We start from the raw sequence: 17773 nt of genomic DNA on the forward strand, positions 1-17773 counted from the left end.
CAGGAAGAGTAAGTTCCAGTGATCTATAGAACAGCATGGTGGCTATAGTTAATCGTAAGGTAATGTATATTTCAAAATCATTAAAATGTGCCTGGAATGGCGGCTCATGCCTATAATCCTAGCACTTTGGGAGGCCCAGGTGGACGGATTGCCTGAGCTCAGGAGTTCAAGCTCATGCCACTGCACTCCAGCCCGGGCAACAGAGCAAGACTCCGTCTCCAAAAAAAATAAATCGTTAAAATGTTCTTACTACAAAGAAATGATAAGTATGTGAAATGATGGATGTATTAATTCACCGGCTTTAATCACTCCACAATGTATACATGTATCGAAACAAACATCACATTGTACCCCATAAATATAAACCATTACTATTCATCAATTAAAAATAACATTTAAAAAAATTTAAACATCACATTGTACTTCCCCACCAAAAATTAAATTTAAATTTAAAATATTCGTGTCATACAAAAAACACTGGTTAGGAACGGAGAAGGAGGGGACCACAGGAACACGCAACAGTACAACCACAACCCGCACAAGCGATGCTTGAGGAAGGGGCGCATCTCTGGGGCTGATCCACTCCGAAGACAGTGGGCAATCACCAATTAACAAAGCGAGGGTCCGCGTTAGGAAGTCTGGGAGGCCAGGCAGGGGTGGCAGCTGTGTACAGTGAGAACACCCCTGCACTCAGAATTTGTGGCTTCAAAATACGGCTTCCCTATTGTCTTGGTTTCCTAGGGCTGCTGTAACAAAGTCCTGCAACCAGGTGGCTTAAACACCAGGAATTTACGTCTCACAGTTCTAGAGGCTGGAAGTCTGAAATCAAGGTGTCATACGGCTGGTTCCTTCTGAAGCTCTGGGGAGAGTCTATCCATGCCCCGCTCTTGCCTTCTAGGGGCTCCCAGCAATCCTCGGTGTCCCATGGCTTGTGGATACATCACTCTGATCCCTGTCTCCATATTCATGGGGTCTTCTCCCCATGTGTGTCCTGGATTCGACTTCAGATCTTCTTATAAGGATGCCAGTAACTGCATTAGCACCCTCCTCCCAACAGCATGACCTCGTGTTACCTAATTATATCTGCAAAGACCCCGTTTACAAATAAGGTCACATTCTGAGGTTCCAGGTGAACGTGAATTCGGGAGAGAACGCCATTCAACCCAGTACACCCAACAACTCGGCATGTCACCTTAGAGAAGCCACCTGCAATGTCTGAGCCTCCCTTTCCTAGTTGTTCTATCACAGGTCTCAAATCCTTTCCCTAAAGGGAGGTGGCAGCACCGATCATGGTGCCTGTCACTCTGGAAGGGCCCATGGACATGAACGGAGTTGAGAGGACTGTAGATTCACTGTGGCGGGAAGTAGGGAGCCACTGCAAGCTGGGAACGGAGGATCGTCCACTGAAAACAGGATTTCAGGAAGACACATCTGGTAGCAAAGGGCAACACAGGTTGGGGCAGGAGGGACTGTGACAAGGAATCACATCAGGAAGCAGAAAGGGTTCAGTCTCGCTTGCGATGGGGACAGCAGACAGAAGAGGGAAGGAGTGAACACAGGAACCGCTTAGCAGATAAGCATCAGTCTCAACGAGTGAGTCAGGAAGAGCCGTCAGAAATGCCATTCTTCTCCCACACAGGGACTCAGGGCACGAGAACAGACTGGAGTCAGTGAGGTCAGTGTGAGGAGGGTGAAGGTGAGAGGAGCCTGGAACATTCAAATGGAAATGCCCAGCAGAAAAGGAGTGGGGGAGTCAGGCAGGGAGAGGGCTGGGCTACCAGCGGAAACCAGGAGGAAGAGGGAGAGCGGCCAAGGCCATGAGCATAAACATCTCTGAGGAAGAAGCCAAAGGGCCAGCGAGCATCTCATCCCAAGGACAGACTGCCTGATTCCAGAGAGGGCAGCCCTTCAAATGCCCGCATGTGACTGTGTCCACCTAAAAACCCAACCCCAATGTTGGGAACCACTAGAGAAACACACACTGCAGAAACCCGAGAATGGCTATGAGCCCAGGAATACAGCCTCCTCCGTAAGGAGGCAGTGGGGCAAGGCATGGCAAGAGGGACGCCAGCTCCAGCCTCTTCTGGGCCACCGACCCTGAGCAAGTCTCCTGGCTCCCCGGGGCCTCGCACACCCTCTATGTCACAGACGAGGAAACTAAGATCCCTTCCGAAGCCGAAATTCCATGATTCTCATCCACCAGAGCCACATTAAGTGCCTGGTAATTCAATAATTCAATTAAGAAAGCTCAATTTTTTTCAAGCTTAATATTTAATGGAAGGGTTATGAAGTGCGACACAACTCGGCGTGATTAATAGTTACAATTAAAGACCGAACGTGTTGAGGGGAGAGAGGCACAGATTAGTGGGAACACATTTATGCTGCAAAGGGACAGAGTGAGTTGTACCTACAGACTGGGAAGCCTGCTCTTCATATTCCACACCACCGCCAAGTGCCCGGCGGAGTCTGTGCTGCAAGAGGCTGTTCTGTCTACAGAACCAACTGATTGACTTGCCCAAGTGCAGGTGGACGTGACTAGGGGCAAAGAGTGAAGTGGGGTCCCTCCCAGCCTCCCCAACAAATCAGAGCTTGTTTGCTGCAAAGCTGGAACAAGGCCCACCCTGGTGGGGCCTATCTTCTTGCCACCACAATCAAGTCTTCCAGAAGGCAAACAGGTAAGAGGAAGAATGCAATCTGCCAGACAGGAAGATGCAGTGGCTGAGCTTGGACAAACAGCTCCAGGGGTGGCAGGGACTTGTTTTGACATCTGTCTTCTCATGTCAGAGAGATCCTCATTCCAAGACCACAGGTGCCTCTGGCCTCCAGTAACCCACATGCAGGTTATATATAAGACATGCCGCACTGACCATGCTACAACACAGCTGGCCTTGGGACCCTACACGGTGGCCATTCTGAACCACGGGGCCCTGATTTCTGTGCTCAGGAGGAGCCTGGTTCTGAGCATCAGGGAAGAAGAGAGGGCCGATGCCTGGAGTGCAGCCTGCCTGGGCTCCCACCTGTGAGTCTGTGCCAGTTATAGAAAAACTGGGCCTGGGGGGATCGATTCTTCAAGACAAGGAGGGTCACAATGAATGGGCAGGAGATACCATCTGACACGGAATGGGTTTCAGCAACTGAGGGAATTTCACCCAATTGTGGAATAAAACACCTGGTCCTCAACTAAAGGCTTTACAGCTAAAGAGATAGCAAATGGAATCTGTTTGTTTCTAATTCTTGGAGGAGTCTTCTCCATGCTCCTAAAATCATAACCAGTGCCAAATTCAGGAGGAAGAAGTGGGTAGGACAGCCAATGCAGATTCTATAAACAGTGAAAATTCCTTCATCTTCATGGCTAGAGGACCCCCTATGCTCTGATTCCTCCACCCAACCACCACCACAGCTTTGCCTCCTCCTACCACCTCTGCCAACTTGGGCTGCCATCCTTGGGTTAGAGGGCAAGCTAAGTCTAGAAACTCAGGGCTGCCAGCACATGGGCCAGGGAAAAGTGGGTGCTCAGAGATCTTCAGCCTTGAAAAGAAGACAGACAGACAGAATCTGTTAAGTGCAGCCCTGGAGCCTCTTATATGGGAAAATTGAGAGGTAAAGAGCAAGAACAAGAAAAATAAATCCACTGAAAATAAGGCCATTACTTTAGAGACATGCGTATTAACGAGGACTTTTGAGGGAATGAAGGAACAGCTGGGCTGCAGCACCAGCACTTCCTGAGCCCCCATGTGCCAGACTGGGAGTGGGGCGGAGGGTACAAAGAAGAAACTGCCATTCCTGCCCTCAAGGAACTTGCCCCAGGGGCAGTGTGGACACTCATTACCAACACCAGACAACCACATGAGAAGAGCAAGAAGGCGGACTTAGATTTGGCTGAAAAAAAAATGTTTTTACTAATTAATTACAGTCACTGATGTGAACTGTTTGCCATTCATGCCTAATTACTGTGCAGCAAAACGATGGTGTTTACCATCAAAAGAGCATCACTTCACTTTGAGGTGAGTTTTCTTTGGTGGCTCCATAATTTCCAATGAATGGGCACTGTGTAGTAGCATTCACGGTCATATGCTGACAACCTCAAGACATTGGAGGGAGTCCCATCCTTATAAATAATAAGGCACATATGATTCAAATAAACGTTGGATTGAGCATTCACTGTGTGTGAGGTCCTCTGCTAAGGACTTCCATGCATCTGTCTCCCTTAAGACTCCCAATTCTATAAAATACTTTCTACTTTATCACCATTTTACAGATGAACTTGCCCAAGGTCACACACTTGGGAAATGGTGGGGGCAAGAATGGCAGCCAGGCCTGCCTGCCCCCAGTGTCCACATTCATCACCAGTGTGACCACTGCAGAGCGAATGCGCTGGAGGACACACAGCAAAATGCTGGTTCTCCAGGATGAGACCAGAAATTCTCCCTTTTGCTTAGCTATTTTAATTTTTTTTTTTTTAATTATCTAATCAATGTGAAAGACCTGAGGGTTTGTCATTTCTATGGTTTGTTTGTTACAGACTAGAGCTCCACTAGCTATGACTCCCCCCAACCAGGAAGCCTAATCAGGGGTGGGGAGGTGGGAGTCCAGGCACGCAGGGCAGGAAAAGCCCTTGCTGGTCATCCAGGCCAACAACCTTCAACGTGCTGCAAACGTCCTTGCTATCTGGTCCCTAACAGATGGTCCTCACTTCATCGCAGCCTCCCTGGATGCCGGATGAGTAGATGGAAGCTCCAAAAACATCCAGGCAGGAAGGACAGCGGCAGCAGGAGTCACAGGCAGCAGGAGTCACCGGATGGTCATGACAAACATCGCCCTTTGCCCAGTGTCTGGCAGCACACGATCAGCCTCTCCTTTTCTCACTGGGAGAGCAAAACTACTGAAGATAATCTTTTAGACACATACAAAAACCCAAAGTTTCCAAAACTGGGGCCAACCTTTTCTCCCCCAGGCACCTTAGAGCAATGGTGCTATTCGGTGGCTGTGTGGGATCAGCATGAAATGCAGGGTTAAGTCATCATAGCCCAGGTGCCATCTAGAAAGCCCTACCCACATGAAGGGAGATCTACAGGGGGTTAGACTGAGGACACGCAGACCAGGAAGGACCACTCACTCTCCATGTTATGAAGAGCCAGATATGTTGGGAAAGGTCTTGAGGGCACTAAGGATAAGGACTATGTCAAATGCACTATATTTAAGCGTCGGGGATCTTTTCCTCCAGACACTCTGGAGTCCCAATGCCTAGCCCTGTACCTGGCCCATAGAATGCATCACAAATGTATACTGATCATAAATATATGGTGGGTGGTAAATATATTATTACCAGGAGAGCAGAGGGCACCCAAATCACAGAGTAAAAAGAAATGAAAGAACTGGGCGTGTTTACCTTGGAAAACAGACAATACAGTGAGGGCAGGAGGCAAGGGAGACCTCATAATTGTGCTTACACAATTCAGCTTCATGGTAAAGTAGACAAAACATGATATTTGAAATTAGAAGACCTTGGTTTGAGACACAGCTTTTTGCTACTCAGCTAACTTTGTGTGCCTCTAGAAGGATTACCTTCATTCTAAATATGAAAACATGTAATGAATGTTTCACAATTGTAGCTGTATATTAGGACATTTTTTAAAAAGATGCTCAGCCAGAAACAGTGGTGCACAACTATAAGCCTGGGTTCTTAGGAGGCTGAGGTGGGGGGATCACTTGGGCCCAGGTATTTGAGGCTGCAGTGAGCCATGATCAGGCCACTCCAGCCTGAGTCCAGCTTGGGCGACAGAGCAAGTCCACATCTCTTTTAAAAAATAAAATAAAATAAAATAAAGGCCAGGTGGGGTGGCTCATGCCTGTAATCTCAACACTTAGGGAGGCTGAGGTGGGAGAATCACTTGGGCCCAGAGATGGGGGCTTCAGTGAGCCATGATCATGCCACTGCACACCAGTCTGGGTGACAGAGTGAGACCCTGTCTCATAAAAACAAAGAAAGATGCTCAGATTTTACCACAGTCCTACCATCTAACCTCCAAAGATGGTTCCATGAATTTATATTTCTAAAAAGCTCTTTAGATCATCCTAATATATAGCCAAATTTGAGAACCACTAACATGTATATCAAAGCACTGATATAATATGTATCTTTTATATGTTCTATATAGCTAATCCATATAATATTTAGTAATATCTATGTCAATATATATTAAAGAATTATTCAAAATATGTGGGAAAGGGAAGGACTTGTCCCACTGCAGAGCTCACAAAGCCAAAATAAGGAACTATGTGCTCTTTAAGCAGGGAAGCAGATTTTTACTCCTGAAATGTTCTTAAACCATTGAAAGTCGATCAAATATGAAAGATTAAAAGAGATTCCTAACAAATCAAATTTGTCAGAAATATTGCAGATGAGATTCCCATATGGATTGGATGGAGAGGTTGGATTAAATAATTTGTAATTCAACATATTAATAATTAATGACATGGCAACATTTATTAACCCCCATATGTAAAGTGTGTCTGGCACAACGTATGTGCCCTCATTTCAGCCTTAGAACCAAATAATGAGGAAGGTGGTTTTATACATTTCATTCATCAACGGGAGAGAAGTAGGGTCCTACTCATACCCTCAACTGCAACCAGGCTGGTTTCCCCACATCCTGTGAGGTCCCTGTACACATTCCTGCCTTTACTTTTTTTTTTTCCTCTCTTTTTTTTTTTGAGACAGAGTCTTGCTCTGTCATCCAGACTGGAGCGCAGTGGTGCTGCGATCTCTGCTCACTGCAACCTCCGCCTCCCAAGTTCATGTAATTCTCCTGCCTCAGCCTCCCAAGTAGCTGGGATTATAGGCATGTATCACCACACCCAGCTAATTTTTGTATTTTTATTAGAGACAGGGTTTCACCATGTTGGCCAGGTTGGTCTTGAACTCCAGACCTCAGGTGACCCACCCACCTTGGCCTCCCAAAGTGCTGGGATTACAGGCGTGAGCCACTGCGCCACGCCTGGCCTCTCTGCCTTTACTCACGCCAGTCCCAACTAGGAGAAACCCCAAGCTTCTCTCAATCAGAAACCTTCAAAGCAATTCAACAGTACCTTTTGTGGGGGGACCGCCAGCTTCGGCCTAGTGAAGAAGTGATTTTAAAATTCAGAAGCCCTGGGTCCAATGGACACCCACATCTCCCATTTCCCCAAGAGATGGAAAGAGTTTGCCTCTATTTAATCTCTTCCTCAAACACTTCTCTGTCAGGCCATGCTTCATGAACACCTTCACTCTAAAGCTGAACAGTGCAGATCTCTATTGAAATAAAGGTTCTGTGAACTCCAAGCCTTTCTCTGGAGAAGGTTTTTACCAAATGCAGATGTAAAAGGTAACAATAGGAGAGGAAACAGGCCTGTGTCCCAGGCCCGTGCACTTCCAAGGCTGTATGGACACCCATTCATCACCTGCACGAGGATGTGGACACTGTCACGGCACAATTACCTCAGCACCTGGTACATCAAAAGCACTCAACAACCACTTACTACTGAATGAAAAAAATAAATTAAAATGTATAAAAGATCAAAACTATGTCTACAATGGGGAAAAGTTGACTCTCAGAGAGCTCCTAATGCTAAAACTTTATAATTGGAGAAAAATCCCAAAATGGGTACTGGGTGACTACTGAGTGTAGGGCACTGCCCCACATGCCATGAGGATGCACACAAGAGCAGCAGGAGGGAAAAGATAAACAGGTAACAAGCTGAACACTATCTTAAAAGAGCAATACAAAATTTAAATAACAATGGTAATGCTTTCATAAGGCAAGATGTAATTGTCAAATGTATTAGATGAAGGAAAAAAGTCACTATTTGTCTTCAGCTATATCCTTTCTAGGACAAAACCGGTATGCAGCTAGGAACAATAATCAAAAACCCATTAAAGATCACGACTAAACACATCCACTTGAAAACATTTTATTTGCCACCATTTTTGTTTCAAGATGACAATCTGAAACAGAAACACAACCCCCAGTCTATCCTGAAACTCTCCTGCATGTATCTCACTCAGTCAAAACCATTCAAGACTTCACGGATTATCAGAGAACAGAGAGGCAGTGTAACAAGCATTTAAAAGTCAAGGTATAACAGATTCCTCACTCTTCAATATTAAAAAAAAAATGTTTCATATGACAAATTTCAGAGGAATGTAAATTTTAGAAAGACTCAGGCACAAAAATCCTACGACCAAAAGCTCAAGCTCACTATTATGCTGCCTTAACTGGTAGAAATGTAAATTAGTACAACTTCCCTGTGGGGCAGTTTGGCAATAAATAGCAAATTGTAAAACGTATTATTATCTCCTTATTGTAAATTCCTAGAAGTGGAATTGCTAGGTCAAAAGTATTGCAGGAGCAGGAGAGAAATGCATGCACAAGGGCGGTCCTGCCAGAACTGGCTATAATACCAAACAATGATCATAATGATACTGCAAACAACCTAAATGATCCTAACTAAGGGTTTGCATAAGTCAATCATAGTGCATCGATATCACAGAAACAATGAAGGCAACAAATATGACCATGTAGGATACAATCACATGGAAAAATGTCTCTGACATACTGAACAGAAAAAGCCGTCTGGCAAACACCACATATGATCCCATTTATATAAAAGTGTACACAACCATATGTTTATATATGTGCAGACAGACCTCTGGAAGGCTGCACCAAAATGTTACTGTGAGTTATCTCATAGTGATGAGATGAAAGGATTTGTTAGTTCTCTGTTTACTTATGTCTTTAATTTTTTCTAGTATGCCTTTTCATTTTTAAACAAAATCATAATGCTGTTAAAACTAAACTTCCTTCATTTACAGATCACTCAATTCTGTGCAAAATGTGGGACTTTCTTCACCACTGATCCCAGCAGCTGAGTCCCAACTGTAGTTGTGGAATATTCCAGAATACCTCCATGCAACTCGCCTACAACCCTGGCCCTCCCCTCTTCAGGATACCGGGCAGGATTAAATGTGAGAGTAGTGCACTCCACCTCCCTGGCAAGAAAGGCTTGTATAGCCCATGACTTCCAGGCCATTCCAAGTGCTTCCTGAGTCCTGCCCCACAGCCTGCAGAACTGGATGACTAACCCTGCCCCAGGAAGGAAATGAGGCCTCGCTGAGGATCAGAAGTTGGACCTCATAAAATTGCAAAGCAGATCACGTGTCCAACTCCCAAGCACAGCCTCCAATAAATCCCAGGAGGGTCTGCTGGGCCAAGCTCCTCCCTCTTGGTTCTAAGCCACCTCATCTACAAGCAAAGGGACGACACTGGCTGCCCTGGAGTCATCAGACCCCTGCCCTGGAGTCATCAGGTGCAGAGGCCACAGGCACCCCAAGAAGGCAGACAGAGGCCCAGCAACCCCCATGGGAAGCACTTCCATCCACCTGGCAGGTCCATGCAGCCTCTGGAAAATAATACGGAAGCCATCCTTGAAGCATCAAGAGACGTCCAGAGCCAGCAGCTGTGACACTACATAGTCATGTGTAATGGCTCCCAAGCCTCACACCACACAGACTCCAGGAAGCCAGGCAACAGCTCTGTCTTCCAACTTCTGGAGCTATGAGAAAACTTTCAAAAGATCTCCAGAAGAAGAAGAAAGGGACTGAAATAGGGAGCCTGCAAGTCAGAATTCCCACTCTGAGCCAGGCACAGGCTCTTCTGTGCCTCTGTAAGCCACAAGGCAGATAGAACGCTCATCTCCCATTTAGGAAACAAATACTCAGAGAAGCTAAGAGACTGGCTCAAGGGAACAGAGCTACTAGGCAGAAGAACTTCAAATGTATGTCTGATTTTTTGCTCCTCATCCCACAAGGCTACCTTGGAGTATGAGAAAGACTGCATTTTTCTCTTCTTGACTCATTTAGTCCGTTGTTCTTTCATCTGAAGAGCTTAACAGAAGACAGCTCCTACACACGGCTCTCTTTCCAGGTAATAACAAGCTCTGAGAACACCCAGAGAGTTCAGGGTTCACGTTGCCCCAAAGGATCTCCGAGAAGAACCAGCCATCCACACAACCAGCTGGAACATCACAGTGATTGCCCCTGCAGGAGATGTATATAATAAAAATTGAATGCTGCAGCATGAACTTCATACATACTTGTCCTCTTGGTTTATTCATCAGAAATAATTATCTGTGCTTGCTTTCACAAGAGCACATATTTTATAGGGTACATTAAAATTTAATGGATTTTTAATAATATTGTAACTACTGCAAGAGAAAAACTGGAAAAAGCTGAGCCACATCTCTTTGTGGCATTTTGGTGGTTTGGCTCCAGCTTCGCAAAGAAAGAACTCATTTGGTGAGGAGGGGCAGGCAGGTGAGAGTGAAGAGCCCACGCAAAACGCTGGGTGGGTATGAAAAATGTTATATTTGACTACTGGCATGAGAGATCTGTGCTGAGGGAGGGAAGTCAAGAAGGAAAGATGCCAAATCAACAGGCATACTTTACCAAATGGTAAATTACACTGTACTTAACCTGACGTTAGGCAACTTGGGATCTAGTTCAGAACAGAAGGAGGACAGTGATGGTGATCCATGCGACACTTCAATTGTGGAAAGGCAAGAGTAGGTGCTGGCCAACGGAATAGAATGCAACTACAGGGCTGGAAGAGATCTGAAATCTCATCCAATGTCTACAAAGCCGAAATTTACAGAAAAGATAGCCAAGGCCCAGAGAAGTAAGACGAGGCCCAAGATCACAAAGGAAATTAGCAGGTCTTTACACTTCTGTTGGGCTTCTTCTAGTACTGTGTGTGGCCCAGGTGAAAAGCATATACTTAAATCTAACCTGAATGGCAAAGATAATGTTTTCATGTCTTTAATAAACTGCCAGGTTGCAAGCTGCACATTTTTAGCCATTTCCGGGAACCATTAACTTTCATAAGCCATCCCATGGTTTTTATTTTGATATGCATCACAAAAGATCACTCTATTTTAACTTTTTGGGAAAAGTTTTTTCTCTCCCTACAGGACTCGAACCCACATATCTGATGGACTCATTAAACAACAGAGTCCTATCTAGAGGCCAAGATGAGGTGGCTCCTTTGGTTCCTCACAGAAGGCTACTATACACGCACCCAGTACAGTCATCTGGGGCCTCCTGAAGTGTCACCAGCCCAGAGACCAGTGTCTATTTCTGGACAAAGAAAGAAACCCATGGTGCCCTGCCACCAATGATGCATCCACAGCCAGGCTGACTCACCCATTCGTAAGTGCACTGCCAAAAATAACACCTTGCCAAAATTACGTTGCCTAATCTTTGACAAAGTAATATCCAAATTAAAATGAAAAAAAAAAAAAGGGCTTAAATGTCAAGTGATGATGGTGATTTATGTTGTACTGATTTATATAATGCGCCACATCTCAGATGGGCAGATTTTTCCATGACATCAAAGCAGGCCATGAGCAGGGTTAGCGGTGACAATGATGGCTGGAGAATGAGCATGGGTCTGGAGTTTGCTAGCCCTGGATTGAGCGCTCTCTCTGTCCCTTGGCAGCTTTGTGTCACTGGGCATGTACCTTCCTGTCCTGGACCCTCATTTTTCTCACCTGTGACAAGGGACACAAGAATACCTACCTCACAGGGAGACTGTAAGAATTACCCATTTATTTTATTTTATTTATTTAATTTTTGAGACTGAGTCTTGCTCTGTCGCCCAGGCTGGAGTGCAGTGGTGCGATCTTGGCTCACTGCAACGTCCGCTGCCCGGGTTCAAGCAATTCTTCTGCCTCAGCCTCCCAAGTAGCTGAGACTACAGGCGCCTGCCACCACGCCCAGGTACTTTTTGTACTTTTAGTAGAGATGGGGTCTCACCATATTGGCCAGGCTAGTCTCGAACTCGCTGGTGATCCGCCCACCCCAGTCTCCCAAAGTGTTGGGATTACAGGCGTGAGTCACCGTGCCTGGCCACATTTATCTGTTAATAAAAGCAGCTCGCGTAGTACCTAGCACACAGTGGAGATGCAATTAATGAGAGTTATTATTAAAAATATCTGGTATTTACTATCACTAAATATGATTTGAATGGATTGACAGTTCCTTTCAATTTTCACATGTAGAACTATAATTGTAAAGCTGTGTAACATTTGATAGTATTAAATATTAAACCACTGTGTAATATTAAAGCCCAAAATGTCAAACACTGCAGCATAAACTACCTGACTGGCCTCCAAATGCCCTTTCACCAAGGTGTGATTTCTATTTGTTTTGCTTTGTTGTTATTTTTGTGGTTTTGAGATGAAGCCTCACTCTGTTGCCCAGGCTGGAGTGCAGTGATGCGATCATAACTCACTGCAGCCTCGAACTCCTGGGCTCAAGTGACCCTCCTGCTTTTGCCTCCCAAGTAGCTAGGACTACAGGCACATTTTTTGTACAGATGGGTTCTCACTATGTTACCCACACTGGTCTCAAACTTCTGGCCTCAAGCGATCCTCCCCACCTCAGCCTTCCAAAGTGCTGGGATTACAGGCCTGAGCCACTGCACCAGGACTATTTATTTTGTCTCAGTAAAAGTATACTGTGCCTGAGGAGGAGGAGGAGGAGGAGGAAGAGGAGAATGAATGGAGAGGAGGAAGAGAGGCAGAGAGGAAGTCCACCAGTAGTCTAGAAGGTTCTACATTCCAGGCTTTGTCTCTCACTGTTGCCGCCTTCAGGAGAAACCTCTCCTTCCGATCTTCCGTCCTGTGTACGCATCAGGCCTCCCACACGCCCCATGTTCACGCCCGACATACACACACAAGCTGTAACTATCTGCAGCTGGAGCTACTCCGTCAAAGTAATCACACGACCTCTCAGTGTCAACATGCGCTTCCACAGAGGGTGAGGGGACTGCCACGGGGCCATTAAGTGTGGACATTAAAAACGCTGATGGAGCTACAACACATTAACCTGTGGAGGAAGCCAGGCTATCAGCTGCAGCTCCACCGACATCATAAAAAGTAAAGAGGCCTCAGTAAGGGAACCAATATTACAGCCATTGATATAAATTATACCTCAGAACAGGGGAGAAGGGGGTGGGGTATAAAAATGGAACAAGTTCAAACTTCTTTTATTGTAATAGTCTCCAGTCGAGCATAATCACCAAAGCTATAGTGCAATACGATTGCCAAAACTAGACAAACATCTGTGAGATGGATTCATCTCAGAGGGGAGGCCAACAGCTTGTTATCATTAAAGCGGCGATGCTCGCTCTGCGCCTGAACTGCAGGCCGCCTTGTTACTGCGTTTGCGGAGGCAATTGTACCAGATGTTGGCAACTATCTTCAGATAGATGACAGGCACCTGCTGTTGAGGAAATGAAGCTCCTCACTGGCCTCTCTGATTTGGGGGTGGAGAGGATGGAGCAAGAAAAAGTGACCCTTCCAGATATCCCATGGGACCGGCACTAACCCAAGAGGGTGGGCGGAGCTTGCCAGATGGGCAGGCCAGCTCAGCTCCTGGTGCCAAAGACCCAAGAAGCGCCCATGGGGTGCTGGTGGAAAGATGGAGAAGTTTGGGAGGAATCTAATTCAGGCTGGGGAAGTAAGGAGCTCTGCGCCGACTCCCTCGGCAGGTTGCTGTTGGTAACGGTCTCGGAGACTCTTCAAGAGATCCTAAATTTGAAACATGGCTATGGACATTAATCATCATTAAAAGCCAAACAGGCAATTTTCAAACCATGTCATGCTGACTCAGATGGAGACAAAGGCTCCAAAAGCGGAGGAGAGCAAGGACAAGAGAGATAAATACCACCCATGCCACCATGGACAAATAAAAATCATGAGAGCCCATAATTCATTTTTCAGAGCGCCCCGAACGTCAGCCGCTAGTTATTTGACAGAAATGATTCATTCCAATGTTGGCAGGGCTGACCCACGTCTACCTTGCTGGGGGGTGGGCCTATGAGAAAGATGCTGATAAAATGCAACCACCTGCGTCCTGGACGCCGGAGGTGCAGCCTGACTCCTTTTCAGCAGAGGGCGGACAACAGAGCTACCCCAGGACCAAGCAGATGGATTCAGTCCCGGAGCACTGGTGATCTCCTGACAAGGTCGTCAGATCATCTTGGCCTTCCATTATTTCTGGACAAGTAGTGATTCTCCTTCCTCTCAGATTATCAAATTCGAACCAGGATACCCCATAACTTGATTCATTCTTACTACGATTACTGACACAGTCTGACACCAACACCGACAACTGTCCTCAAAGAGAGGCAGCAGTGGGGACTCAGGGGCAGAAGCAGGCCCAGCCAGGGCCCATGGTGTCCTGACCAAAGACACCAAGGTCAGAACGTTATTCTTGAGTCACAGTTTTCTCATCTGTAAAAGGGTCTGCAAAGTCCCTTCTAGGTCTACACAGCTAACAGCCCTAAACTGTTCTCATCACAACCAAAGAAATCAGATGGCTTGGTGCAGCTAGTAGAGAAATGTGATATAGCTGGCTGGCGCACTGGCTCACGCCTGTAATCCCTGCACTTTGGGAGGCCAATCCGGGTGGATCACCTGAGGTCAGAAGTTCGAGATCAGCCTGGCCAACATGTTGAAACCCCCTTCTCTACTAAAAATACAAAAAAAAAAAAAAAAAATTACCCAGGCGTGCTGACGAGCACCTGTAGTCCCAGCTACTTGGGAGGCTGAGGCAGGAGAATCGCTTGAACCTGGGAGGCGGAGGTTGCAGTGAGCCAAGACTGAGCCACTGCACTCCAGCCTGGGTGACAGAGCAAGACTTCATCTCAAAAAAAAAAAGAAAAATGTAATAGTTGCGTTAAAGCCCAAGTTTTCTACCTCTACTGGAAGACCAATTTGGAGTCACTCTAATATTTAGCCACAAAACAAAATGAAACATGCCTTTTTAGCCTGTAATTAAGGTTGTTTCATGTCCTTAACCAGTAAGAACTTCTCTGCTCTATTAAAAAAAAAAACAAAAAAAAAACTCCATACTTCAAAGTTCCTAGGACAGAAATGACGAATTTTCAGAGAAACACTTACTAGAGAATACAGAAATCAAGGCATCAATTTAATTTCACACTCTACCTGCCTTGGACTAATTTGTGTAAATTACATTTCATACTAAGAACCTCAGCCCACGTGACCACAGTGGAGAAACAAGCAGCTTGCATCAAATTGAGTTTTTCAGATATAAATATATAGCTCTTTTTAGTGTGTGAATGTTTAGCTGAATTTTCAATAAAGGTTTTATATAAAAATTTCCAAGTGTTAATTTCCACCATTTTCATTGACATGTCAATGTCACTGGATTTTTACAGACCTAAAGGGTACGGATTAATCCATGTGGATCCATTTCTTCCTCTTTTAGAAAAATGATTACAAACAAATTCTCAGCTCATAGATGTGAGTGAGCAGAGTCAAGGACCCGTTGCATGAAGCTGCGTAAAAGTTCCCACTCTGGCCTTCCATTTTCAGGAATGTGGCCAAACAAGTGTTCCATGACGAGCAAGCCTTCACACACGTTTGTGGCTATGATCCTCTAGCTTGTGGCTACCACGGCCACACAGAGCACCTGTCCTTGAGCAACAGCACCCCACAGCCCAAGAAAAAAGCAAGACCCCAAAATGATCACTCCTTGCCTATTCACTGTAACAGACCTTATGTGACTGGCAGGGGCTTATGCCTGCTCTTAACTCTCCCTTAGTCCTCATTATTTGTAGCTATTTATTCTAAAACATTTTTCCAAATGTCTTGGAGGGATGGCATCAGACAACACAATGAACCTTTCTGACACGTGTCTACATTAAAAGGATGACTATTTCAAATGAGCATAGCCATGCCCCTAAAGTTTATTACCGATCCTGAAAATATCTTCAGTTCTATGAAATCGCTGCTTTCTTTGAGACGTCAAGTTGAGGACTGGGACTATCTATAGCAAGGGATAGCAACTTACGGCCCACAGGCCTGCTGCCTGTTTTTGTAAATAAAAGTGGAATTGGAACACAGCCACACTCATTCATTTACATATTGTCTATGGCTGCTTTTGTGCTACAACAGCAGAACTGAGTAGCAGGGACAGAAACCGTATGGCCCACAGAGTCTAAAATATTTGGTATCTGACCCTTTACAGACAAAGTTTGTCAACCCCTGCTCTCTATGAACCTGGAGCTACAAATGAGAGGAGGAATAATAACAAGGACTCTGTAATTCCTAGACACTGGGAGGATGCAACAATCGTGAAAATAAATGGTGTTTCTTTTTATTGCCTCTTTACAAAAAGGCATCTAGAATCAATACATTTGATTTGGGACACCTGATACAGACTTTCAACCGGTGGTTAAGTTATGGGTTTAGCAGAAAACCACTGACTTCAGTTGTCATTCTGATCCATCATCTCTGTCCATTTCCTTGGGTCGCCAAACCCCTTCATGAGCAGATCCCGGGTTAATCACATCCAGGAAGCAATAATGAGACTGAATTATAACTGAGACACCCTGACTAATGTTCCCTGAGGTTCTTTAACATAGAAAAGATCACATCTACTGTTCCACTCATGGGTCAAACAAGCAGACCTGCCTTGTGGCTTCTTGGGGGTTGAGGGATAAGATCTCAGGGAGGAGACTGAACATGGCAAGAAAGGGAGCATCTGTAAAGCCCCGGGGAGCATCCTCAGCAGTCAGCATCTCTGGGCAAGGTGATTGCAGGCATCCAGATGTAAACTGCCTCCCTCCTTGCTCTGCAGCTGATGACAAAGTCAATCTCACCATTTTCAAGCCCTCTCCATTTGGTTCTTTCCAAAATGGGCAGGGGCAGGACTGTGATATCCAGCAGTGTGTGGGGCAAGTCATACTCTGGGCTTCCTCCTCTCCTCCACCTACCATGGCAACAGTGGTCCTTTATGGAGCCCAGAATAAAAGTCTGTCAAGCACCTTTCCAGGTCAATGCTCAGGCTGGCATTGAAGCACATGAAGACATGACCTGCCTTCAAGGGCAACCACAGGGAACAGGCGAGTCAGCTGAGGGAAAGGATGGGAGGCCTGGGAGAGGAGCTCCACAGCAGCAACCACCGTCCCCACCTCGCAGTGATGCTGGCAGGCTCTCCATTTGCTATACCACACTGCAATTCTGCTTACCACTATCTCTGCTCCTTGAACACATGCCCCACATGGATGGGTACCCCACTTCACCCATCTCTGTGGCCCCAGCATGGTGCTTAATACCTAGATTGGGTTCCTGAATGCAAGGATGGTTGGACAAGCACAACCACCTTAGGGCCTTTCAACAGCAGCTCATAGAGACCTTCTTCCACCCCCTCCAGCTGTTCCCATGATCACCAGCATTCTTAGAGCTCCTGAATGTATTGTCCAGCCCCCCCCACCACCCCAGGAACTCCCCCAACTAACCTGAAGGTCTCCCTGAGTGTAGGCTGTGAGGCAGATCCGCCACACTCAGGTGTCTAAGAGAAACCAGCATAAGCACCCACAAAAGGACAACAACAAACTGAGACGCTCTTTGAGGGAGTGGTGCACCGTAAAATATGGGCGGACACACCGTTGTCAAGAAGGGATGTTACAGACAGTACTAGAAAAATCCCAGTCCATGAGAAGGCAGCAATTTCTATCAGAATAGGCCTTTTGCAATAACTTGCAAGTGAATTACTGTGGCTGCTTCCTATGGGAGGGAAAATTATTTCAGGCGGCTTCCAGCCCCATGTGCCTCCTTTAATTCAAGTCATATGCAAGAAATATTTATTGAGGGTGGAAGTCTCCCCATAGGTGTGTTTTAAGATCAGGCCACACTGGAGCACTCCAGT

General features: G+C 45.9%; 1 protein-coding gene and 1 long non-coding RNA gene across 21 annotated transcripts in view; both read right to left on the reverse strand.

Moving 5' to 3' along the window:
* Nucleotides 1-14945, reverse strand: part of LOC144335530 (uncharacterized) — a 40579-nt gene extending 25634 nt beyond the window's left edge. Inside the window, exons 1-2 of the long non-coding RNA XR_013406459.1 lie at nt 14784-14945; nt 11938-12278 (exon numbers count right to left, since the gene is read on the reverse strand). This is a non-coding gene — a long non-coding RNA (uncharacterized LOC144335530). The remainder of the gene's footprint in view (nt 1-11937; nt 12279-14783) is intronic.
* The window catches only part of MSI2 (musashi RNA binding protein 2), a 433576-nt gene that overhangs the window by 252731 nt on the left and 163072 nt on the right, over nt 1-17773 (reverse strand). The window lies entirely within an intron of this gene.

This window comes from Macaca mulatta, chromosome 16, assembly GCF_049350105.2.
Source record: "Macaca mulatta isolate MMU2019108-1 chromosome 16, T2T-MMU8v2.0, whole genome shotgun sequence".
Classification (NCBI taxonomy): domain Eukaryota; kingdom Metazoa; phylum Chordata; class Mammalia; order Primates; family Cercopithecidae; genus Macaca; species Macaca mulatta.